Source organism: Pseudorca crassidens, chromosome 17 (genome assembly GCF_039906515.1).
Source record: "Pseudorca crassidens isolate mPseCra1 chromosome 17, mPseCra1.hap1, whole genome shotgun sequence".
NCBI classification, from domain to species: domain Eukaryota; kingdom Metazoa; phylum Chordata; class Mammalia; order Artiodactyla; family Delphinidae; genus Pseudorca; species Pseudorca crassidens.
The window spans coordinates 36306997-36333078 of NC_090312.1; the positions used below are offsets into that span (position 1 = coordinate 36306997).

Here is a 26082-nt window from a genome sequence, read left to right on the forward strand (position 1 = left end):
TCCATACTTAAATAGCAAATTCTGTTAGTAAAAAAATTCTATACACTACTAATGTATTTATAAATCATATGCGTGTACTTTTGTTGTAATTATAAAGCCTTCACAAAAAGACATTAAAATAGGATAATATGAAAAAAAAATTCTAATATTTTCTTTCCACATACCAGTAGATGATCTTGCATTAGCACCTGAAACATATATACCTCACTTTGGAAACCATTGCTCTTTAGCATAGAACTTGGGATCTTGGTTTCCCTTTTGTTTTTAAGCTGAAGAGTTTCTAGCAACTTACAGGTGCATAGATCTATGTAAATTAATAAAAGGATATGAAATGTAAGAAGGGTCCATGCTGTGTATAAAATGTTTTGCAAAGCATGTGAAGAATGTAAGATGCATGCCCTTGAAAAGTAGACTGGTAGGGGGCGGGTGGCAACTTTTTTTGAGTATTTAGCACACGTAGTTTTGAACATGATGCTGGGACCTAAGAGAAGTCAGGACTGAAGAGAGATTTGCATTAATATGCATAGGGTGATCTTTGAAACCTAGAAATAGATGCTATCTGTAAGGCAGTATATAGTCAAAAGAACAAGCAGCTGAGTATAAAACTTTGGAAAGCCCTCACTTTTAGAGGATGGGTAGAGAAGGAGCTAGGAACCGTAACTGAAAGAGCAGTCGAAGGGGTAGGAGGGTTACCAGGATATACAGGCCCGCAGAAGCGAAGAGTGAGCAAAAAAAAAGCTGGGTAGTCAGGGCTGTGAACTACCATTCATTCAGTGAGTGCCGCTTTGTGCCAGCGTGGATTAAACACACTCTTAGCAGCAGGGTTCATCCTCCAGATGTTCCCCTGAGGTCAAGGGAGTGTGGTTTCAGGAAACTAGAAGGGATGGAAGCTGAGTGGCAAGGAAGGAGCAGGTGTAGACCACTGACTGGAAAAGCAAGGCAGTGTCACATGGCAGACGTCTATCCATGCCACCAAGGCCTTTTTCCAAGAGACCTAAAGCACTGATGGCCGGAGAAACCTATTTGTAGTTGACAGGAAGAAGTGCTGACAGTTTAAAAGGAACTGTGAGGGCATTCATTTTTTAGGCCTAATTTATAATTTTAGGCTTAATTTATAATTAAAATGTTGACATAAAATATTTAGAAATGACTAAATAGGCCATATTTAAATATAGCCTCTGAACCCATGCTCTTGGATGTTTCCAACCTCAGGGATGTATAAAATGTACCAGCCTTCATTGGTAGCATGAAAATAGAGCATACCTCGAGTTACTTATTCGCTGTTGGTTGAACAAGGAGATACGAACCTTGTGATATCCTCTCTGGCCACAGTTTAACCCCTGAGATCCATTTTACTATTTTAAATTGACAAATGTAACAGTGGCTATTTCCTTGAAAAAATTCCTACAAGTGGAATTTCTGAGTTAAAAATACACACACTGGCTGTCATTGGTTACAAGGCTGTGTGTCCAGAACGTTTGCCTGGGGAAGTGGTGGAGGAGCCATTTGGAAGCTCTTGGTAGCGCTGTGAGGAGTTTTTAAAAGTACATTGAAGTGCTTTTGTTCAGGTGTAAAGCCCTTTGAGGGGTGGGTGGTGTGCAGTGTGCTAGTGTGTGGTTTACAGCTGTGAAAAGCTGGATGTTAACTCATGACTGTTTTACGTACCAACGTTTGTAGACTGTGAATTAGGATGGATTCAAGACTATCCCTCACAAGAATACCACTTAGTTGCATTTCAGCATGCTCTCTCCAGAGGGAAAGAAAGAACCCGATTAAAGCCACCAAGTCAGGAATCATATGTATGGCCCTAGATATGCCTGTCTGTATGTCAGACATGCAAATGTCAAATGGCCTGTGTCTTGTAGCAGGAAGAAAATATTTTCGAGTCAGTGATGTAGAGGAAATAGCATTGGCTTCTTTCTCAGCCTATAGGTAAACCTGGGTTCAAATCCATCACTGCCATTTAGAATCTAAGTGACTTTGAATAGTAAACTCAAGTCATATCTCTGAATCTCACAGTCCTCCTCTCTAAAATGAGGATAACCACCTGCTTTATTGGGTAATGAGCATTGAGCTCTGTTCCTGTACTTGGTAGAAATTAAAACACAAAAATGTGTTTCTTGTTAGCTGTCCACAAGGTAGCACTCCCTGGAAGAGGCACTTGTGCAAATGCATTGCTGGACCGGGACATCCAGTCTGTATACATGTGAGTGTTCCAAATATTTGAAGATTGTGATATTTTGAAGGAATAGCAGTGGGAAATACCTTAGCTCTTAAATGCTTTGGAACTTTTCTTCAAAGTTATCTTGTTGTTTATTAGTCTTGTTGAGGGTCATTTTTAGTTCTTCATGATAAACAATTCAACCAATACGTACAGATATAAAATAAGTAAAATCCCTTATTTTTTCATTTATACCTTGCAAGTGGTTTTCCTTTTGTTTTGGTTTTGTTGACTGGTGGGTTGATTAGTTTGTGTTTTGATATTTCAAATTCAAAATGCCACTATTTTTTAATGATCGTTTGCATTGTCTACAGCTAGAAAGTCCTATGACCAGTGGTCAACCTATTGACAAAGACTGCTCCTGAACTAAACTGGGTCACTGTGATTTAAAACACCTTGCAAGCTCTAACTACAAAGCTCACCAACTCTATATAAAACCAGATTTTAATTGGCTTGTGTTAGGCTCTAATAAGAAAGCCTGCCACTTTAACAAAATGCCACAGACTGCTGGTATATGCAAAAGCTCCCAGTGTGAGGGAGGCCTGCAGCTTGATGTCACGGCTCAACTTTCAATGCCATTTCCATAAAGAGTGTCAACATGACCATAGAAAGTGAAGTTTACTAGTATTTTTTGGCTTGGTTCTTGAAAGTCTAACTACAAGCCTAAGAGAATAAATCTGCTTGTTGTGGGCTGTTGTGACTACCATCAGATTCCTGGGAGAAGACAGATTAAAAGGAAAAATGCATTTCGAAGAAAATACTTTTAATGCATCAAGACAATGAAGTGACCTTTAAGTCCAAACATAGAGGTTTGGTTCTCTCGTATTCTAAGCTGGTTCTTTATTAAAATAATTATAATAAAATAAGGAAAAAGTCCAGTGTCAAACATTTCCACTTAAAGGGTTGAAACTAGTTGGTGCCCAGTTAACCTGTGTCCAGAGCTGATTTTTAGCCGTACCAACCTGTATGGCCCTGCCAGTTACCATATCAAAATACTTCTGTCTAGTTAAGAATAACTACTGGCCTGACTACCCCAAGTGATGCCTACTGCTTCAGCCATCCTGTCCCTCAGCCCCCCACCAGCCTCCTCATGATGCAGCAGTTAGAGGGGTAACACCTGGCAGAGAAGGGGCTTGTTGGACCACATACCAGCACTGGTCCAGGATCTGGTCTGATTAGCCCATGCCCTACTAGTTGTTAAATACCATATTTTGAATGTTCATCCCTGTCTTTTTCAAGGATGGCTGAATGGCACAGCAGTGGATAATCCAAAAACCTACATTTGGCAAATTTTTTCTTAGTCCTGAGTATAGGAATGTGATGTATGATTAAAATGGTCAAATGCCAAACTGCTGGGAACACCAAACCTCAGGCAGAACATCACATGGTTGCTTAGCTCTCTGAACTCTTCTGTACTGTTGTACCTTCTCTTTTTTTCATATACACAATTTTTTTTCCCACTGCAGCTTGAGAGGACATTGCCCGTTTTGTTTTGTCCTTTTATCATTAGATCTTGACGTGGGTACCTTAAGTCATGTAGTGTCAGTGTCAACAGAATACTGCCAATGACAAGATCGCTGTCAAACCTGATCTCCCCGAGCTACTGTTTTAACACTGAGATCCATTTACTTTTCTTTTAGGGAAAGGTAAAATGTAATTCTGCCCTGTGGTTTACTGCTCCTACCAGACCTTTTGTTAGTCTCCCAAAGATGTAGCTATCTGTTCTTTTAAAGTCTGGGGGGCAGTGATTGTTTCTTGTCATTTGGAATGAAGCAGTGTGGTGTGAGAATTTGGAACATGGGCTCTGAACTCGCCTGTGTTTGAGTTTCAACCCTGCCCCTTACCTATGTGACCTTAGGCAAGTCATTCAACGTAGCCATAAAATAAGGATGATAAAAAGTTAATTACCTCTTAAATGTGATAAAAGTATTATTAAGTGCTTGGAGCAGAGTATTCAATAAATGTAAGCCAAACACAATAAGCAACCTAATTATCTGACCCCATATAAGCTGTTTGAATGTTCGGTGTCTGAATTGTTGGAGAGTGCCAGGGAATGTTGGGAAAGTCACTTGATCCTTCTGAGTTTTAGTAAAATGAACATAATACCTACCTCCCAATGTTGTTTTGAGGCTTAAATGAGATCATGTGAAATAACCTATAGGACAGTTTACTCAACAAATAATTACTGAGTGCCTTTATGGGGTACAGCAATGAAGCAGATACACAGTTTTGGTATTCATGGAGTTTACACGGAGCAGGACTAAATAAATACTGATTTTCAATCAGAGAAGGCAAAGAAATGCCACATATATATATATATATATATATATATATACAAGTTATAAAATCGCATATGGTTCTCTTTCCTGAAGAGAGCAGGTTTTATCCTCTACAAAATTACTGAAGCTTTCTAGTCACTAGCTGCTGCAAACATTATGTCACTAGTACCAAAACAAGGGGCAGGAGTTGGTGACTGAGGGATTTATAGATGCCTGAGCATGAATTTAAGCTGCCTTTCTGGAGCATGGACCTGAGTTGTGCCAGAATTGATCAGGTCTGCCAGTGGTTACCCATTCTCCTGTGGGAACAAATGTGAAATGAAATCTGGACTGGATCACTACCTGTAGTGATCTGGAGCCCTGGGGGGTAAACCAGGGCTCCAGGGCATAGGTGGTATTTTTTAATCTCTCTTAGTTGAAGGTCATGCCTGGAAAAGGGGTGTGGGAAGTGAACAGATGGTTTTATACATAGTGTCAAATAGGAGACTTTGTTGTTCTGGACCCTGGTTTATAGTCTCAAATCTTTCAAGGTTCTGAAGGGGCCTCTGGGAAGCCGATGTCAAAACAGGATTGGAATTTTTAACAGATTAGGGGGAGAGCCTATGAAGGATAAAAGGGGGAGAGCGGGAATAGCCTATAAAAGCCTTTGGACCATGGTGCGGTTCTCAAACCTGTGAAGGGAGAAAGGCGAGAAGAAGGGAAGAATGGGGTAGCAAAACCCTCAGATTGCAGTGCAGTTCTGAGCAAGCTTCTGCCAGACCCATGGGGTGCCCTCAGAAGCTGCCCAGGAGAGAAACCCCGTGTGGGGCAGGGATGGGCCAGCACTCTCCCCTCGCTCAGCCATCAGTGGCCGGGGGCAGCCTGGGGAGGGGGTGGAGAGCATAGCCTAGCATGAAGACAGTAGTGGGTCCAAACAGGCAACCGCAGGGGCTATCAGTCAACTAGACTTCCCACAGCTGGTTGGTTGTCTTGAAGGAGATTTTAGCAGTACACTTTCAGGGGTGCTGCAGACCCTAAACTGCATACCTTTTTTGGGGAACTGTGGTATATGAAGATAGGCCCTTAAGAATCCTATAGGTGAAAGGACCCATATCTAGATCACTGTTAAGTTTTGATCATCTATGTATCAGGCACTGGGGCTGCAACCCGGAGCATGATAGAAGGGTCCCTGCCTTCAGGCAGCTTGTAGTCTGCTGGGCAGACAGGTAGCCCGGTGCCATGAGAGTATCACAGGTGTATGTTCCTCCACATAGGGTGGTCATCAGGTCCCTCTCTGGAGGCCAGGTAACCTGGGCTTTGCAGGCTGAGGAAATAGCAAGTACAGAGGGCCGGAGGCAGGAAAGAACTTAGCCTATTCTAAGAATGGGAAGAGGGCTTATATATTGCTGGAGAGAAGCAGACACTCCAGGGATAGAGTGGCATGGGCTGAGGTTTAGAGGTGAGCAGGAGACAAGGCTTTGGTGGCTGTGGTGAGGTTTAGAGGTGAGCAGGAGACAAGGCTTTGGTGGCTGTGGTGAGGCTTTGGGGCTTTATTTTAAATGCAATGGGAAGAACTGAAGATGTTCAGAGCAGGAGAGTGACATGCTATGACTTACATCTTGTCAAGAGCATTCTTCCTGCCATGTGGACAGTCACTTGGAAGGCGATGAGTGTGGTAGTGGAGACAGATTAGGAGAGTATAACTAACTCAAGCAAAAGACGTTGGAGACTTGGACCTGAGTGGGGGCAATAGAGAAGTGGGCTGATGTAGAACGTATTTTAGAGGTAGAACCACCTGGGCCTACTGATGGCTTCTCTGTGGACGAAAGAAAAGGGGGAATCAAAGATGACTCAGATTCCTGGCTTAATCAGCTGAGTGGAGGGTGATGCCATATACTGAGATGGTGGAGAATATGAGAGAAGGAACAGATTTGGGAGGAGTTTGCCAAGAAAATTAGTAACTCACCTTTGGACATGTTTAGGATGTGTGTTAGCCAAGCGGTAATGTCCAGTACATTGTACTTGAAGCAAGTATGTCTCGGTGGACATATGCTCGGTGGACATATTCTGGGGGCTGCAGGTATAAATTCCAGAACTGTCAACCTGTGGAAGGTATTGAAAGCTGTAGGACTGGGTGAAATCACTTAGAAAAGAGAAGAGGTAGTAGGCCCAAGCCCTGAGGAACCCAACATCCAGAAGCTAGAGGGCGGCTAGGAGGCAGGAAAGGAGAGAAGAACTGGCATTGGGGATGAGGTCAAGCAACACAGAGAGGGGGTTCCTTCAGGGAGGGAACACTCGCTGTCCAGTGCCGCAGAGACCAGGGCCAGCGAGATGGAACGAGAAACGTCCTGGCAACACCAGGACACACTGGTGATCTTAACACGATCATCTTCAAGTGTGTCGTGAGGACAGAAGGCAGATTAATGGGAGATGAGAAAGTAGAAACAGCCTGTTTAGACCTCCTGATTCAAGAGTTTTGTTGTGACAGGGGACAGAGAGGAGGAGGACGTGGGGTCTGGGGAGTCTTAAATTCTCATTTAGGTAGAAGTTGTGAAAAGAACATTGCAACTCATACTCTTCACCCCACTTCGCTGGGATTAGATTCTCAAACAAAAAGAGAACGCAAGCCGCCCCCAGCTACTACTGGGTGGGCAGTGCCCGGGTCAGCAGGGCTGCCGCTGCTCAGGACCGTCAGGGTGGCCGGGCCCTGAGGGACTGGGAGGCAGGTCCCCGTCAGCAGGAAACCAGTGTCCAAGAGCCCTTGGACGTTGGGTCTGAGTGGTGTCCTTGAGGCGTCTGACCAGCTGTGAGGTGGTGGATCCGAGGCTCCTCTAAGAATGCTGACTGGTAAGTAAGGCTGCCTCCGAGGACTCGAATAAAGGCACTGTAACAGGAGGGGCAAGAGGCCTTCTCCCACCTCAGCAAATGCGAGCAGCAGCTACAGGCAGGACAAAGGTCAGCACTGGGGACTTACGAACGTTAAGACTGACACTGGACAAGTAATGAGGTCTGGCTCTGAGATCCAGCTGCGCCGTGACCCGCCATCGAGGGCTTCCTGGCCGTGGGGCAGAAAGCACCACCACGTGTAAGCAACACGGTCGGTCACGAGCCCAAGCCATCTCTTGTCAATTCCTTTGTAAGGGTTTCCGAAACTCCTGATTGCCTTTGGCAGGCGGATGACCTAGGGAACAACTGTCATGGCAGGGGCCACAACTCACCCTGTGAAGGTCAGGGAAGATGTGCTTGTCAGAGTTGCAATAACTTCACCAAGACTTGAGCTGGAATTCGCGAAGGTGGGAAAGCCACTCAGGTGAAACTATAGCCCTTGGCTATTCGTTCATCAGAGAACGTGGGACATAGTGAGCGATTGAAGAATCCCTTAATTTGCATGGAAAAAAAAGGGAAAATCTGATTTCAAGTTAGGAGGTTGTGAGTATTAAGCAAAGGGAACTTGAGATGTTAACGCCTGGAAGAAATCAGTATTTCCCAGATACCCCTGAAACAGAGGGCTCAGACTGGAATATGGAAGCCCTGAAATAAGGGGTGGCAGAGGGGCAGTAAATGTCCAAAAATGATAGAAGTACACAGAAAGCCGGAACCCTGCATGAAGAAGTGTGATGGAGAGTATCTGGGTGGAGGTGAAGGGAGAGAGTATCAGAAGTGATCTCACCATGGGGGCTCCATAAAACTTAGGGACCGCAGGCCATTACCAGCGTCTGTAGGCCATGGTTTCCGCATCCCGAATCCAAAGAGGGGCAAGATGTGGTAAAAAATAAGAATGTATTTCAGCTCTTTGTACCCTTACTAGAACGTTCACTCTGCCAAAAGAGTGCATTTGTTAGATTTTTGACATGTCGGTTTCGTCTTTGAGAAGATGAAGGAAAGATGAGGGTCAAGCATCTAGATATACTTCTCACCAAGAAGGAAAAATGCCTCATTGCCAAGATCACAGCGATGCGTAGAAAGGTATTGAGACCAAAGTGGAAAAGTGTGAAAACTCAAACAAAAAAGAGCACAAGCTGTGCCCAGCTTCTAGCCAGGGAGGGCCTGGATAAGCAGAGATATCGCTCCGAGACAGGGCAGAGTCCAGCTCTGCGGTCTAGAAGGCTCGCCTTTCATGAGGTGTAGATTACAGAGTTTAGAAAAGTATAGGTAGGATTTCATGGCCAGAAACGAAAAAGGGACTATGGTGCAAAAGAGATGGAGTCCTAAAGAAGGCCCTTCTGTCACACGAGCACGATTGACCTGAGGAGGAGGTGGCTCAGGTGCCTCGAAGACCCTGAGCGTGATGGAGCTCTCCAATGGACGGTGGGAACCGGCAGGAAGGCCTAGGCCAGTGAGGCTGAGGCTTTCCAACCAGGGCTAGTCAGTACTTAGAAATTGTGTGCAAAGGTTAAGGGAGGAGGAGAGTGAGAAGAAATAGCAGAACCCTGTGTTGGGGAGGGATAGGTAAAGACAGACCCCAGAAATGATGGGCACCACCCAGAAAACATGGCTTGGTCAGTGTGTTTCTCTGGTCCAGAATCAGGCTTTTTTCCTGTTGGGTCTGCGGGTCAAGGGGCAGACCTGAACTCTAAGCCAACCCTGGTCGGTCAGGCTCACACCTGATACTGAAAAGCTCTACTTTGAATACCCTAAACTGTGCTCAATGTGTGTAGTTCATGTGTGTTACGAGGCCACGTGCCGCTGTCTAAGTCTGTGAGATGGCAACATCAGAATTGCTTGGCCCTTGTGTTACCAATGCAGATTCCTGGTCGCCCTTACCTTCCTTCTCTCCCCAACCAATTCAGAACACCTAAGCATGGAGGGAGCTCCAGGAATCTGCATTTCAAACATGGTCCTCAGAAGGTTCTATCCAGAGAGAATTTCAGAACCACTGGGCTGAGTCAAGCCTGCCAGCACCTCGTTGCCCAGGGCCCTCATGAGTGTGTGGGCTTACAGCCTGAAAGTGCCTTTTTATCTGCCAAAGCATGGCTGCAACCTAACTTAAGGGCCCTCTAGATTACCTATAGAATAAGGCCTTTAAAAAAAAAAGTTATACTTTCTAATGGTTAGATTTGCAGTGATTCTTGCAATCCTGCACATTAGAAAAATACAGATACCCAGGCCACACCTCAGACCAGTTAAGTCAGAATATCTGGAGTGGGGCCCCAGGCATGGTATTTTTGTGTTTTGTGGGGTTTTTCTCGTTTTTTTTTTTGTTTGTTTTAAGCTTTCTAAGCAGTTCTGATGTGCAGCCAGGGTGGAGAACCACTGCTGTTTAAATGTTAGAAAAATGTAACACTTTTTTAAAGGCTCTATTCTACATGATACCTGTTTCTTTTCAAATCAACAGATAACTCCTCTCCATTTCTTCTCCATCAAAAATAGTGCTCTCAGAATTAGAAAGGATGAAACAAACATGGTTAAAAGAGAACAACACTCCATATAAGTGGCTGTACAAAATATATTGGTCTCTAGGTCCTAAAAACTTGCTTTCAGGGCACTGAAAAGATTTGCAGATATAACTGAGTAGCCGTAAGCTCTCACCGCTCGTGAGAAATGAGTGACCCAAAGACAGGACCCGAGAACACAGCAACCCGGTTGTCCAAAAGGTGACTCATGGACGATACAAGCCAATGAGCTTCAATCTGTCTTCCTTGAAAAAAATGTAGAATGCTTAATTAAAAAGACAATTTATGAAACTTTATTAAAAAAGGAATCAGTAAGGAAGGGTAGACCATTCCTATTGGGGTAAATTAGGGGGGCATGCTGGTGATGGAGGTTATCCCTACATCTGACAAGATTACTCAGAATATCCTCACTCTATGGTGGTGGAATGAAGACTGAGTTATTATGCAGTTTGTGTGAATTTACAGCTGCTTGAACAACCATATCCCAAGGGGTCTTCTTTCTACTTCTAAGATTCTTTGAAAGCTATAGTTGTTAAATTCTTTATTATGGAAATGAATTTTTACGTAAAGAATATTGTCCAAAGTGATGTTATCCTCTAACCCTGGAGTACTGTATGTATACACATATACACATATATACACACACATATCTGGGGGGGCTTAGCCCAACGCAGATTCTTCCACATTGCTCCTTTCCAAAACCTCTCCCTTTCCCTGTAACACTGTAAAATAATATATAACAGACTTGGCTTTGGCTCCTTGGTCTCTTAGTCCAACCTCAGCTGTTGTTTTTCATCTTTAACTTCGGTGACTCACTTGTGCTCAGTTCTTATCCAGATATTGTGGAGAACCATTTTAGCACAGCCGAGCTGATTTCTGTTCCCCTATAGGTGTCCAGGGCCCAGCCTGCTGTCATGCGTGTGCGTCCACATTCTCTGTCTCTGCGCAGGCTCACCAGCTCGTAATTGAGCAGACAGGCTCTAATAGCATTCTGCAGATGTAGCCGAGGACTATATTTTGGATACGCTCGCTCTCCCAAACAATCTCCTGTGAAAAACCCCGTTTTTATCCCTACTTAGTAGACTAATTTCCCAATCACATGAATTTGCTGGAATAGTTTTGGAGAAAACTAGATTTATTGAAGAGCTGCTGGGTCCTTCAAAAATGTCTTTACCCCAGATGTAGACAAAGTTAAATGAATACTCTGAATATAAATCATCAGAGTAAGAAGGTAAAACTGAGTCAAGAAGGTGCATTTGTTAGACTATTGGTTCAGCTGCCTCTAACAGAGGCCTACAGTATCAATGGCTTAAACAGTATCGAGGTTTATTGCTCTCTTACTAATAGGCTGAAGGTTGGCCATCTAGGACTTATACAGTGGCTCCATGATGTCAGAGACCGAAGCTCCCCTTGTCTTACTGCTTCATCATTCCTAGGGGATGGCCCTCATCTGCATGGTCGAGATGTCCACATCCTCGGCCCAGGCAGGAGAGAGAGGCAGAGCATACTGCCTCCCCAGAAGATGCTCCCAGCACTTAACCAACCACAGGAAAAGCTGGGAAATGTTGTCTTTATTCTGGGCAACCAGTAAAAGCAGATTCTCTTAAGAGGGAGGAAGGGAACAGACTTTGGGGAACAACAAGCAGTCTCTCCAGCATATTCCTGGAAAATAGAACATTTCAGAGGGGGAGTGGGTGGGCCAGGGAGGGAGGAATCATTACCTCACCCGAAGAACGACATCTGGCTTAAAAAGTGTCTAAGTCACCATCAAAAAGGCTGTGCTCCCCCTGGTTTTCCTTTAGAGGGGGAACACTCCCTGTCGCAGGAGCTCTTCCTCCTGGGACTCTGGGCCCAGTGTGTGAAGTGGCCGTGCAGTTACTGACCCGCCCCCAATCAGAGCCGGCCCACAGCACCCTTAGGATACGTGAGGACGGCAAACAAGATTCTGGGCTGGGAGAATGGTCAGGAACTGGAAGGAGGAGATTCTTCCAGCAGCAAAGCTAATTAAAAGGAAAAGCCTGTTTTCCAAGGGCGCCTCTTCAATATGCGAGCATCCTGCCTTCTCACCATTACCTGCCTCACTTGTCACCAAAATGCAATCCATTCCTGGTCGCTTCCACCTTTAGACTTTGCACATCCTTTCCTCAGTGCTCCTTCCTTTATTCCTCCAGCTGCTTAAACCATTTTCTCAAGCCTTTGAACAACACACATATACTCTCCTTCCCCCACATTCTTTTTTAAACAAAGAGAATTCTGCTTTCTGTTACAAAAAAAAAAAAAAAACCCAAAGCCGGAGGCAATTCTGTCCTTTCGATCCACATGGTGAATCTTTCTACCTGCGTGGAACTTAGCTTGAGTGGCAGGTCTACGCCAAGAAGCAGCACCCTGTCGCTGTCACGACGGGCAGAGCAGAGTTTTTCCCCTTAATAATGCTATTTCTAACTGAATGCCCATTGCAGTTTTGATACCAGCAGCGTGTGTTACTAGACAACAGTTCCTAGTTCTTTCCAGGCCGTTAGCATGGCCGTGAGCAGGCGGGCTCCACCCACACCAGGACAGCCCTGGTGTGAAGTGAAGTGCTGTATGGTTTACAGAGCGTTTCACATGCATGGTCTCGTTTCAGCCTCACGCTCACCCTGGCAGTAAATAAATAGCAATAACATCACCCCCATTTTGGTGATGAAAAAAACCGAGGCTGGGAGCAGTTAAGTGACTGCGAATGAACTAAAACTGGGTCCAGTCTGTCTGTGTTGCTAATGTAAGATGTTGCAGAACTGTCTGTGGTTAAAAGAGAAGGAATATTTATTTTTAACAGTGTTCTTTTCTTCTTGCCACAGTTCAAGATTATCCTAAAATTTGATTTGATAGAAGTATTTTCCCTAGTCCTCTAAGTCAGTCTTTGAAATGCTTTTCTGCCTCTGGGTCTTGTTTTGCTTTGAGGCGTGGATGGCAAACACGGATCTCTCTTATATAATCTCTAGGTCTTACATTTTAGTTCTCTACCTGAACATTTGTAATGCTACTTGGATTCTACCACAGTAAAGGAAAGCAATCTCTCATTTCTGCCGTTAAAACTTAGATATCTAAGATTAAGGGAACTATATGTAAGTATTGCTTATCCAGAAGCCTTCTGAATATTTCCTTGCTAATGGAAATGCTGGATGTTTTTAAGCAACATTATCTCTTACAAAACAATTTGAAAAGGAAAAAAAAATCACACAAGGATAACAGACTGTTTTTTATAGGAAGAAGCTAGTTTTCACAAAAAGTATTGTTATCAGTTTATAAGGCTGCTAGAAAATGGATTTTGTATTGAAAATAGCTAAGAGCATAGTCATTGTTTTAAAGATGCTTTAGGATGGGGATAAATGTTCAGTATTTTTTTTAACATGCACTGGCATGTATCTGGATGAGGTTTTTTAAAGAAAAATCACAAGTTTTATAAAATCTAAGAAACTTTAAAACTGTGTCATTTATAATGTAAAATTAATGCAGTTGAAATTCAGTGGTTGACTCATAGCTCCCACATTCATCTTCAGTTCTCTTTAGCTCATATGGTTTTCTTTAAAAATTAGTGATATCAGCTAAATGGGACTCTTTCCCACTCCTACCCACAGAGAAAAGTGCTTTTGTGAACATGTCAGCTCTTTTCCATCATTACATGCCATCGTGGAGTGCAACAGAAGCAAGCTGGCTGTTCGTACTCATCACCAATATTAGTACAAGTTCAGGAGCGAAATCCAAATAAGATAACCTTAAAATTTCCATTTGTTTATTTTATGCACATAAGCCACATTTTTTGGTACCAAGGAATTTTATATCTACACTGGATCTTTCGAGTCTTCCAGTCTAGCCTCTTTATTTTGGATCTGGGGAAACTAAGGCACAGAGAGGCTCAGCAACTTGCCCGAAGTCACACAGCTCACAGCTGAGCCTAGAACCCAGGTCTGTGTGACTGCAAAGCCTTTGCTCCTGCTACAATGCTTCACAGAGAGGAGATTATTTACCTCAATCATTTGGCCCATGCCCTGCAGCACCCTCCACTGGTGCCATGCTAATTAGGAGGCAGTTTCACGAATGTTCTGTAAAATGTGAGGATGTGAAGCCAGCTACCATATCTCTCCAGAAATCTTCTCAACTCTGCTTCTAGCAATCAATTTAGGTTTCTCCAGACTAAGCAGTTCTATCACACCTTCCTGTGATTTGCTTTCTAGTTACCATCTTCTGGACATATTCCTTTGACACGTTCCAGTTTTATTAAGATGGGACCCACCCAAAACGGGACTCCTCCAACTTGTTCCTCATCCTTATGTTTCCAGTGTCCATGAGTCCCACTGCCGTCCTTTGTGTGTCCCAGCCCTAAAAACGCCGTCGCTTTGCCTCTCCTTCTCTCCCAACCCCCAGCATCCACGCAATTTCTCCCACAGCTTACTCTCTTCCTACTTCTACTACTCAGATATTTTTCCTTGACTGTGGAAATAATCCCTTAACTGCTTTTCTTGCCTCAAGTCTCTCCAGAAATACTTTCTTAAACGTCGATTGCTATGCAAGGTCTAATTGCTGTTGGTTTGTCTCCCCCAGGACCGAGAAGCCCCCAGTTCTGGATTCTGGTTCTGCTGTGCGTCTGCCAGCTCTTTGGCTTTAGGTACATGACTTATATCTTCGGCCTCCGTTTCTCCACTTATAAAATGAAGATGTTGAACAAGACAGTCTCTAAAGAGATGCCTCCATTTCTAATCTTCTATGTGTCTCCCCACTCCAATCTGCTGAACAGACTGCTTCCAAAGAAATCTTCCTAAAATACTGATCTTTTTTTTTTTTTTCCTGCAAAATCCTTCAGTTGCCCCCTCCTTTCACATAAATCCCAATCTCCTTAGCCTGGCACTGAGGAAACACTGCAGATTGGTATCCAACTCTCCTCCCTTAGCGCTCCGTGCTCTTCACGAGCCCACACTCAAGCTAAACTCAGCTACTCCCTTTTCATCGTACTTGTGCCAAGCTCCCACCTCTTTGCTCCTGCAGCACCAAATGCTTTCTTTCTACCTGGCACTGTGGGTGGGACATGTGCCATGTCTTTGTAAGCGCCTCGCAAATGGGTCACCCCTTCCTCATCCTCGTCTCCCACACAACACCTCGTGCTTAGGAGGCACTCAATAAGTAGTTGTTGACTAAATTTGTTCAGCCCAGAATTGCACTAACGTTTTTTGGCCGTCACATCGTGTTCTTGATATTCAGAAACTTCACCTGTTAGAGTTTAATCTTCATCCCTTGTTCTTGTCTGTACAGATCTTTCTGATTCTTGGTTCTCTTATCTAGTTTAGTGGCGTCCCATTGTGTTACCCACAGGTGTGATGGGTATGCTGACTGTTTCACTGCCGTTGTTGATACAAATGTTGAACAGGAGAAAGACCAGTAGCTTGCCAGCTTGGCATCTCACTCTCTAGCTTGACAGTGGCATTTAAAAAAATAAAAAAATAAAATAATTATTTATTTATTTTCCTTACTTTTGGGCTGCATTTGGTCTTAGTTGTGGCACACGGGATCTTTGTTGCGGCATGCGGGATCTTTCGTTACAGCGTGAGGTCTCTTCGTTGTGGCGCTCGGGCTCCTCTCTAGTTGTGGCGTGCGGGTTGTCCCTCTCTAGTTGTGATGCGCAGGCTCCAGGGAGCGTGGGTTCAGTAGTTGTGGCGTGTGGGCTTAGTTGCTCCGTGGCATGTGGGACCTTAGTTCCCTGACCAGGGATCAAACCCACATCCGCTGCATTGGAAGGCGGATTCTTTAACATTGGACCACCAAGGAAGTCCCTTGACAGTGACATCTTATCTTGCAGTCTTTGGATATGGTTATTTAAGCACATATGACTATATTTTGTTATAATTCATCGCGTACATAGACATTGAAGTGTAATCTCTGCATTCGTTTGATTCGTTTGTTGACAACCATTCAAGTGTAAGGCGGCATACTAGGCTTCGTGTAATATAAAGTGTTGATTAGGATTTGGCCCCTTGTCCCGTTTGAACTTCAGGGAGCAAATAAGACTCATGTACAAGGTAACGTATGAGGCCCAACACGAGAGGTAGGTGAAAAGGCTTTGGAGTCAGAGGATGGAGAGGTACATTTCTGGTTGAGTGAAGCCTTACAGAGTAGGACTGTCTTAAATGGACATGAGGAGATTAAGGTACAGGCTAAGCTGCTGTAACAAAGAGTCCAGAATACAGAGGCTTTACCGCAGTGACAGTTCATTTCTCTCTCAGTGCTTGAGGTGGCAGGTGGTCCAACCGAGTTGCACTGTCCTCAGTATGAGGCTTCCACTAGCGGGTTCAAGGTGGCTGCCCCCGTCCTCACCATTCCCAGCCAGAAAGGTGATAGAGACCAAGATGTACCACTCAGTCACTTTGAGGACATAACAGGAAGTTGCTTATGTGGCTTCTATTCATATCACACTGGCCTGCACTTAGTCATGTGACCACACCCAGCCTAAAGGAAGTCGAAATGTAGTCCTTCCCTGGTAGCCTCATGCCCAGCTAAAGCTATTACTTTTGAAGGAGAGAATAGATATTGGGAAGACAATTAACAATCAGCTACAGGAGAAAAAGAATTCCATGTGAGAAGAAAAACTGTAAAAGAGGAAGTCAATGGATTAATTCTATCTCAGCTGCGTGGAACTTATCAGAAGCATAGATTTGAATTTAGAAGAAAAAACTAGAACTCTTTAAAGGAGGAATGGGCTGTCCTGAGAGACTTCTCCACCTCTGAAAATGGTCAGAAGAATACAGTCAGAGGGACGATGGGTAAAAGGTCAGCCTTTAAGACTCTAGCTGTGTGATTATAGTGGGATGGAGAGGAAAGGTTCCTATAAACTGTCTGGAAACTACAACACTAGCCCCGATGTGCGAAAATAAGGGTGGGAGCAGTGAGAATGGCTTGGAAGGAACAGATGTAAGAGAGAATAAACAGAGCTTGGCTGAAGGCTGCTGGGGAGGGGAAGGGCAGATCTGGGGAGCACATTAGCTTAGCCACCTTAGGGATTCAGAAAAGTGGGCTCCAGGAAGCCTTTGCCGTGCCAGGCATGGGTGTTGCTGCCTCTTCCCAAGCCCAGGAAATACTGATAGAACCGAGTTCTTCCTGCATAAAACAATGAGCATCACAGTAAGCTCTGCTCCTGAGAAGGCATTTTGTTCATGAACAAGTGTTTTTTTCTCACTCTGTCCTAATTTTCATTTCTGTTTAAATTCAGTAAAAGCATTACCAAATTTTAAAATAATGTGCTTAGGGCTTCCCTGGTGGCGCAGTGGTTGAGAGTCCGCCTGCCGATGCAGGGGACGCGGGTTCGTGCCCCGGTCTGGGAAGATCCCACATGCCGCGGAGCGGCTGGGCCCGTTTTGCCGTGACCGCTGAGCCTGCATGTCCGGAGCCTGTGCTCCGCGGCGGGAGAGGCCACAACAGTGAGAGGCCCGTGTACCGCAAAAAAAAAAAAAAAAAAAAATCATGTGCTTCGTTTTCCCCTGTCTCCCAGTCCCCACCCCACTCAATTCATCAAAGATATCTAATCTGTTTGTTTTGAAAATGCAGCTGTTCTCTGGATTTATATGTGCTCCGATAGGAAATGTTTTGTGTAATAATAAAAGTCATTCTCTTTGGTGGATACCGTTGTTGCTTTGTGTTCTGTCCAAGAACGGTATTTCTTCACATCTGTTAAATACTAGCATTTTCCCCACTAAGCAGATTCCACTGGTGGCCAGTTTGTATTGCAAATCAAGGAATTTGTAACTTGTAACTCCTCCTGGTCATTCAGGGCCATGTCTAAAGAATCAGAGCCACAGATGAATGTTCTCAAGCAGCCTCTGCAGATCCCTGATAGAAGAGAGGGAGGCATAAATGGAAAGGCCTCCAGTAAATGTCCCCCCTCCTCTGTGTGTCTAAAGCACTTCTGTTTGGAATGTGGGAGCGTCTATAATGTTGGCAGAATCACAGAAGCTTCCCTGTACTGAGCATTGGCCCCTCATAATGGTCCTATGAGGCAGGTTCCCTCATATCTCCCATTTTATAGAAGCGGAAACTGAGCACAGAGAGGTCAAGTGACTTGTGCAAGGTCACACAGGATTCAAACTTCACTCTGCTGGACTCCAGAGCCCAAGCTCTTAATCACTACATCGAACTCCTTAGATGGAGTAGGTACTCTGATGCTGCATAAACTGTGTCTCTCCCTCTTGGGCATTGCAAGCCAGGACAGTGAAGCCACGGGGGAGAATTTACAGGAGGACAGGGCAAGGCCTGAACCTGGGTCCTGAGGGGCAGTGGATGGGACAGAGGAGACCTCAGCTGAGGGATTACCTGAGTCAGGTGGGCAGGCTCATTCCCACGGAAATTGGGTAGCTTGGGGGTGAAGAACACAGCTTCCAGAGGCAGGTTGCCTGAGTTCATCCTAGCTGTGTGACCTTGGCCAAGGTAGTTATCCTCTGTATGCTTCAGTTGCCCCATCTGTAAAGTGAACATAAGAATAGTATCTATCTCATAAGATTGTCCTGAGGATTGAATGAGTGAATATATCTGAGACAGAGGCTGCTAGTTACCCCACAATACCCTTTTTCCTCTTTTTCCATAGTAACGGCTTCCAATGTTTAGCTGGGCATATAGCCTCGCAGAATAAAAACTGTACTTTCTAGCCTCCCTTGTAGCTGTGCCTGGCCATGTAACTATGGCCAGTGAGATATAAGCAGATGCTACTTGGCTTCTACCTGGAAAGGCCAGCTAGCATGTACTCTTTGCTCCCTTTGTCTTCTTTGTCCCTTCTTCCAGCCTGCTGCCTGGAATGTGGATGTGATATCTGGCATCCTAGCTGCCCTTTGAGACCTGAGGATAAGGGTAACACCGTAAGGATGGTGGAGCTGTGAGCCGGAAGAAGCCTTTGTCCCTGAAGACTTCACGAGCAAATCTACTCTAGCAGCCCCTGGCTACCTACTTCTGTGCTTATACACAAGAGAGAGAGAAACGACTATCTTATGTAAGCCTTTGTGATTTGGGGCCTTTATTACATGGTTGAACCTAATCTTAACCTGTACAATGTGAAAGACAAAGTGATGTCTGGCACATAGTAAGCAATTCAATGTGCTGGATAAGTATGATTATTATTTAGTTTTAAATAATGGATGAGGTGAGGCCAAATTATAGCAGGGCTTGGAAAATCAAGGAGAGAAATTTGACCTTAATGTGAAGAGAACTTTATATTTGTTACTTCTAAAAAAGTGACTTGAGGAGAATTAAACTAAAATGACCCACAATCCCTAGGACCATCCCATAAAGATAAGACCTATGGAAAGCAGGGGAAAGAATTGTACCAGAACCCTGGGCTAAGCCTGGTTATTAAAACCGCACAAAGTTTAGCTCTGAGTTGCTGGGCTGCTTCAGCTCTGATAAAACAGAAGCCTTTGCAGGAAGTCAAGTATAAAGTGATGAAGGGGGAGGACAGTGGAGTGGGAATCATCTGGAAGATGGTTCAGAGGAGCTTACAAGTGCTTGACAAAGAATAGCTATGAGGATAAAGGAAATGCAAATGTCAGAGATGACTAAAGTTGCACATCTGAGCCATTATAGTAGTCAAGTGTCTGCTACTCAAGTGCTGTGTAACAAACGGCCCCATAATCTCAGTGCATTACAACAATAAGCATTTATTTATTGCTTATGGGTGTGCAGATTGGCTGTGATGGCTGGAACCAGATAGGTTCAGCTGAAGCTGCCAGTTGTGTTCAGGTCTATTCCAAGTGTCTCCTCATTCAGGGACCAGAGGCTAGATAGGCAAATTCATCTTGTGGCAGATGGCAGAAGTGCTGGAGACCAAGCCAAGCCATGAAAGCATATTTAGGGACTTCCCTGGTGGTCCAGTGGTTAGGACTTCGCCTTCCAGTGTAGGGAGTGCGGGTTCAATGCTTGGTTGGGGAGCTAAGACCCCACCTGCCTTGCAGCTAAAAAACCAAAACATTAAACAGAAGCAATATTGTAACAAATTCAATAAAGACATTTAAGAAATGGTCCACGTTAAAAAAAAGAATTCTTCAAAAAAAAAAAAGAAAGCATATTTAAAGCCCCTGCTCCCATCACCCACGCTAATGTTTCTGTTAGCCCAAGCAAGTCACGTGGCCAAGTCCAAAGACAATGGGGCAGGGAGGTAGGCCAGCTGTACCAGGAGGCACCACAAGGTCACGCGATGGGAGGAGGAGAGACTAGAGAATAAGAATCCAACCTGCCACAGCAACTGAAATACAAGTGATACCCCAGACGTCAGGTTTCTTAAAGCAAGGCATACCTGGAACATGAGAGCCATCTGTCTGGTGCAAAGGGTTCTGACACTGCAATCAGGAGATCTGGGTTCCAGATCTATCTCTGGGGCAGACTCAGCCTTTGTCTTGTTGCTATTTTCTGCCATAGATGTTAGCACTAGACCATTCTTTCCCTGCACCTATCATCCTTTTCCCTTCCCCTCACACACCGTGGGTAGGATCCTGGCGTACAGTCGCTCCGGAAATGGCCTTGCAACTGACATTAGTGGATCGGCCATAAAAACAGCTCTCAAAAATTGGCCCTGCCCCTAGATACAAAGACTAGAAAGAAGTATTCCAAGATGGTCCTCCTGGGGGTGGGACTTCAGCTTATTTTAGGTCTTTGTGTACCTTCCAAACTTCCTCCAACGAGCATATAGAAGTTTTATAATATCAAGGAATTTTAAAATGATTTTTTAAAACTCTTGTCATTGGCTCAACTCTATTTCATCCATCCTTTGCCAATAAATATCTAAAGTAAAAGTCTATCGGAAGCGTTAGCACAGTGGACCTGCCAAGCCACGTCTTCCTTGAAGGAACAAACTCCCCGAACAACACAGGGCAGTTACTGTCCTTCTAATACGAATTCATTTCCCAGGAATGGTTTGAGGTTTTGTTTTGTTTGTTTGTTTTGTTTTTTTCCCCCTGAATTTGGTGTTGGGGGGGAGGGGCAGAGGGACTTATAAATTTGAATATAAAAGAGCAAATCAAGTTTTCCGTCTTTTTCTTATTGTTTTGGTTTGGGGCCTATATGGAACCAAGTCAGGCCGGAAATGGGCGCAGGAAATCCACCTGCTTTTGTCCTTTTGTCAGCTTTCCAAATGCTCCTCAGCCCCTCCCACACTCAGATATGAAGCCCCAAAGGGGCATCTGACAGCAGACAAAACCACCAACCTGAAAAGAATACTCTTTGTGCCGGGGCTCTTTTCACCAGTCAAACCCCCCTTCTCTCCAGGCACAGGAAGGCAGATTTTGAATGGAAGGAGCACAGGCTTTTTTTTTTTTTTTAATATTTATTTATTTATTTGGCTGCGCCGGGTCTTAGCTGAGGCATGTGGGATCTTTTAATTGTGGCATGTGGGCTCTATTTCCCGGACCAGGGATCGAACTCCGGGCTGCCTGCATTAGGAGCATGGAGCCTTAACCACTGGACCACCAGGGAAGTCCCAGGAGCTCGGGCTTTGAGTCAGCTAATCCTGATGGGAGCTACTAAAAACACCCCTCCCTTGACCTTGCCCCCTCCCCATCACTATCTAGTTTCTCCGATCTAGTCTCTCATGTAAAACTCGCCAGAGCACTACCTCTTCTCCCTAACGTCCCATATGCTTTGCATCCTCACACAGTCTGGCTTCCGTCCTACTCCTCCCTCCATGCTACCCCCTGGATCATCAACAAGCTACTTGTCAAGTCAAAGTTCAGCCCCTTGTTTACTTTGGCCCCTTGCCTATATGTGAAACCTTCAATTATTCATTCTTTAAACTCTTATTCCTTTGGTCTCTATGAAATCACGCTCTCCTGGTTCTTCTGGGCTCTCTCTGAACATTTAAGTTCCTGTTTCTTCCTCTCCCGGCCTTTACTTCTTGTTGTCCTGGGTGCCGCCCTCTGCCCACCCATATTCTCACACACACCCCTCTCTCAGTGGTCTGATTCATTCTTAGTTTCAACCACGATTCGTATGTGGATAACTCCAGCCCAGACCTTTCCCCTCTGATTCATATTTCCTGGAGGTGCTGGTCTTCCCGTGGCGGCTGTCACATGGGCCTGAAACCCACCATGTCCAGAGCTGAATTCATCTCTCATTAGTGCTCTTTGGTTGTAAGCAACAGGGACTGAGGCTGACTAGCCTATGCGTAGAAGAGAGTAGTCGGAAGGATTGCAAGGTAGTTCCTAGAGTCAAAGCAATCACTGAACAACCCAGTGTTTGGAGGCGAGAACCAGGTCACTGCATAGATTCAAGTTTCCAGGAGTGAACTTGACACGGCCAGCTTAGGTCATGGCTCTACTTCTTGGGTCTGTTATAGCAATAACATGGGACAAGAGGTGCAACGGGTCCAGACAATAGCCATCATGCCTCTGCCTCCCAAATCTGTTTTTTCTTCACATTCTCCATTTCAATTGGTAACCCTGACATCCATCCATCTACCACCTAGACTGGGAAGAAGTTTCTCTCTCTCTCCCTCTCATCACAAAGCCAGTCCAATCATTACATTCTGACACTACCTTTATTAGTATTATTTTTTAAATTTCCATACAATGCTTACCCAGCACCTGATTTGTGTGGGATGGTGGCTTAGAAGTTGTGGAACCCTGTTATCTTTTTAATTTTTTTAAATACATTTATTTATTTATTTACTTTTGGCTGCGTTGGGTCTTTTTGCTGCACGTGGGCTTTCTCTAGTTGCGGTGAGCGGGGGCTTCTCTTCGTTGTGGTGCGCGGGCTTCTCATTGCTGTGACTTCTCTTGTTGCGGAGCACGGGCTCTAGGCACCCGGACTTCAGTAGTTGTGGCACATGGGCTCAGTAGTTGTGGCTTGTGGGCTCTAGAGCACAGGCTCAGTAGTTGTGGCACATGGGCTCAGTAGTTGTGGCCTTCAGGCTCTAGAGCATAGGCTCAGTAGTTGTGGCGCACGGGCTTAGTTGCTCCACAGCATGTGGGATCTTCCCGGACCAGGGATCGAACCCATGTCCCCTTCATTGGCAGGTGTATTTTTAACCACTGCACCACCAGGGAAGTCCCTGACACTACCTTTTAAAGTAGTTCTCCAAACAGTTGCCTCCTCTCCACCACTTGGACCTCTGACCTCCTTTGGGGTCTTAGTATCTCTTGCCTTGATGACAATTAAGCTTCTTGAAGTCTCTCTCTCTGCTCCCATTCGTGTCCACCTCAAATTTGTCCTCCACATAACAGCCAGAGTGATGTATCTAAAACCCAAAACTGACCATGTTACTCCTCTGTTTGAACTCTTTACCTGGAAGGTAAGGTATAGGATTTTCAGTCCACGTTTCTTGCTATAAAATAAGATTCCGCCAGAGCCTTGCCCTTGCCTACAGCTCCCCGTCCACACTCCCTGCTCTGCAGCCTGTTTTTGTTTATGGAACCCCTTCTGTCCAAGAGACCCCTGCTCTCTCTTACCTCCAACTTGGCTATTATCAACTCTAGAACTCAGTTGAGACCTTCCCTTCCCTAAGTCTTTCCCGACATCTCACGTGAGGCTAAGAATCCCCCCGACCCCCCCAGCGCTCCCTTTATGCCCTGAACACATCACTATCACCACACATAACCAAGCGTTTGATAAATATCTGTTTGCATACCTATCTCTCCTACCACATGTAAATTCTTGAAAAGCAGGGACAGAGCAAGGCAGGTGCTCTATAAATGTTTTTTGAATGGTCCTTGACCTTGTAAATCAGATAAACTCTCTGGGTTTCAGCTTCCTCATTGCAGAAAAAGGATGACTCTACCCTATGTTGTGGAATTAAATGAGATGATACAAATGAAATGCCTTACCCAGTACCTGGCACATAATAAGTACTGAACTGACAGTCACTTCCCTCACCACCATTCCAACTTCTGCAATACATTTTTTTTTTTTTTTTTTTTTTGGCTGTGCCGTGCAGCATGCAGGATCTTAGTTCCCCAACCAGGGATCGAACCCGTGCCCCCTGAAGTGGAAGCACGGGGCCCTAACCATTGGACCACCAGGGAATTCCCCACAATTTTAATTAAATGGGAAAAGATTTCTCAGTATCCTTTATTTAGCTGTATGTCTCCCCTACTGGAGCGCAAGCTCTGTGAGAAAATGGGGCCAGGTCTGTATTATTCATTGCTCCATCTTTTGCATATGGCAGGTGCTCAATAAATATTTTTAGGATAAATGAATAACTGCTATATGCACTTATTTGATTTTTCATTTTCACCTTCAATGAGCTTAATGTTCTTGTTTCCTTTTTCACATCGTATAAATCATCGACTTCTATTTATTCAGTGTGCACTGTTTTCCTACTGCAAACCAGCCAACGCCTGAGGAAGAATGGAGGCTGGGCTCCTGGACAAGCCAGGCTGCCGGGCAGTCGGCGAGGTTGCCGGCCACTCTCTCCCCTGGAGAGGATGATGCTCACAGAGGCACTGGGGGAGGCAATCATCCCACTTTCACCTTCTGGCCCCTATGGAGCACACAGCTCTCTCACTTACACTCACGGGCTCCTTTCATTCCCATAATAGTCCTAGGAGGGAGAAGTTGTTTTACTGTGTCAGGCAGGGGCCCAGAAGGGGACAGATTAGCTCACCCAAGCTGGGGAACTGAGGAATGTTTAATAAAGGGATTTTATAAAAGTTTGAGCAGGGTTTAAGGAACCCTGCAAGGAATAGTGTAGTCCCTGGGGCTGGTGACAGCTGGAGTCCTTATCCCTCCTGAAGGGACGAGAGGAGCCGCCAGCGGCATCCACCCAGGAGGGAGGGAGCTGGAAGAACAAACTCCCTGGCCTCACTCTTCTCCTGCCAGGGCTCCCCAGTGGCCAAAGGCAACCGCAACCACGTGGTCCAGAGGGGTGGGCCTTCAGGCCATGAGCAGGGTGAGAAAAGTCAAGAATGACTCTGGAAGAGCAAACAGGGCAAGGCCTGACGGTTCGACAGTGCCAGGAGGGGGAACCCAGGCAGTCCAGCTGTTAGCTACTGGAGTTTTCCATGAGGAACCAAGAGACGGTCATGTCTGCATGGGATGAATGGGTATCGCCCAGATGGGGAAGGAAGACAGCCCCCTCTTTATAAACGCATACACACCCCCATGCCGCTCTGTGAACTGACAGGAAACCACCTGCTGACTTAACTCCAGCAGTGTGGAAATGTTGCAGTGAATTTCCCCCAGCACAAGGTCCCAGCAGCAGTTAAGACCCTAGACTCGGGAATCAGACTGGCCAGGACGTGAATCCCAACTCTCTCACCAGCTATGTGAATTTGGGCCTCATCCGTAAAATGGAAACTGTCATACCAGCGGGGGTGTTAGGGTTACAGGCAGTGTGCGATTTGCTTTGCATTCATTAAACATTAGCTAAAAACACTATCTTGGTAACAGCTATGGCTTTGCACTATGATAGTTTTTTGACCTAATTTACTTACTCATTCCAACTTTCAGAATCCTTTAAGAATGGATATTTCTGCAACTGAGAAGAAGGATAATGGTACCACATAGAGATTTATAGTTTTAAACTCCTTTCCCTTAGATTATCAAATGGGATTGTTACAAAAACCCAGTGAGAAAGTCTACAGAAATATTACTCTGCCTCTTTTAAAGATGGAGAAGCTGACAGCCAAAGAGTCTCAGTGGCTCGTTCAAGGTCACCGAGGCAATAAACGTGATGACATCCCACTGAAAAGGCAACGCCTACTATGTGGTCTCCTAAAGGCAGATGGAAGCTGCAGCTCAGAGGGGGCACCTTGTGTGTGCCCATCACTCTGCAGCCGTCTTTTGGCTGCATCATTTAACAATGTGCGTTTCCCCAAATTATAATTTTGTCCTTCGCTTGCAACAGAGAATATCAGAGCCACTTCCTCCCGGTAAACCTGCGAGCAGGGGAGTGGTGAGTGCCCACGGTCAGGTTGGCGGCACCCCACTCACTGCTGTTTAGGCTTCCTCAGTACAGACCACTCCTCCGGCCTCTCCTGGCAGAGAGCAGTGCGTTCACTCCCTCAGCTTCACTAGTGCTTTCTCTGTGGCCAGGGAAGAAAGCAGAGTTTGCCCCCAGGCTTCACTTACTGGAGGTGCACGCTTTACAAAGAGAAGCCCATCTCTGAAAGCACAGCATGCATTAGCATCCTCTCCTTCGGAGAGAGCTATTTTTGTCTTTCGTCTTCAGAGACTGTTCCAAAGTAGGGGATGCAAGGATCAGGAGGAGAAC

General features: G+C 45.2%; 1 long non-coding RNA gene across 1 annotated transcript; it reads left to right on the forward strand.

Moving 5' to 3' along the window:
• The first annotated feature begins 2144 nt into the window (after positions 1-2144).
• LOC137210022 (uncharacterized) lies at positions 2145-12161 on the forward strand. Its single transcript, XR_010936239.1, has 2 exons — positions 2145-5930; positions 5975-12161. It is a non-coding gene; the product is annotated as an uncharacterized lncRNA (long non-coding RNA).
• The last annotated feature ends 13921 nt before the right edge of the window (positions 12162-26082 follow it).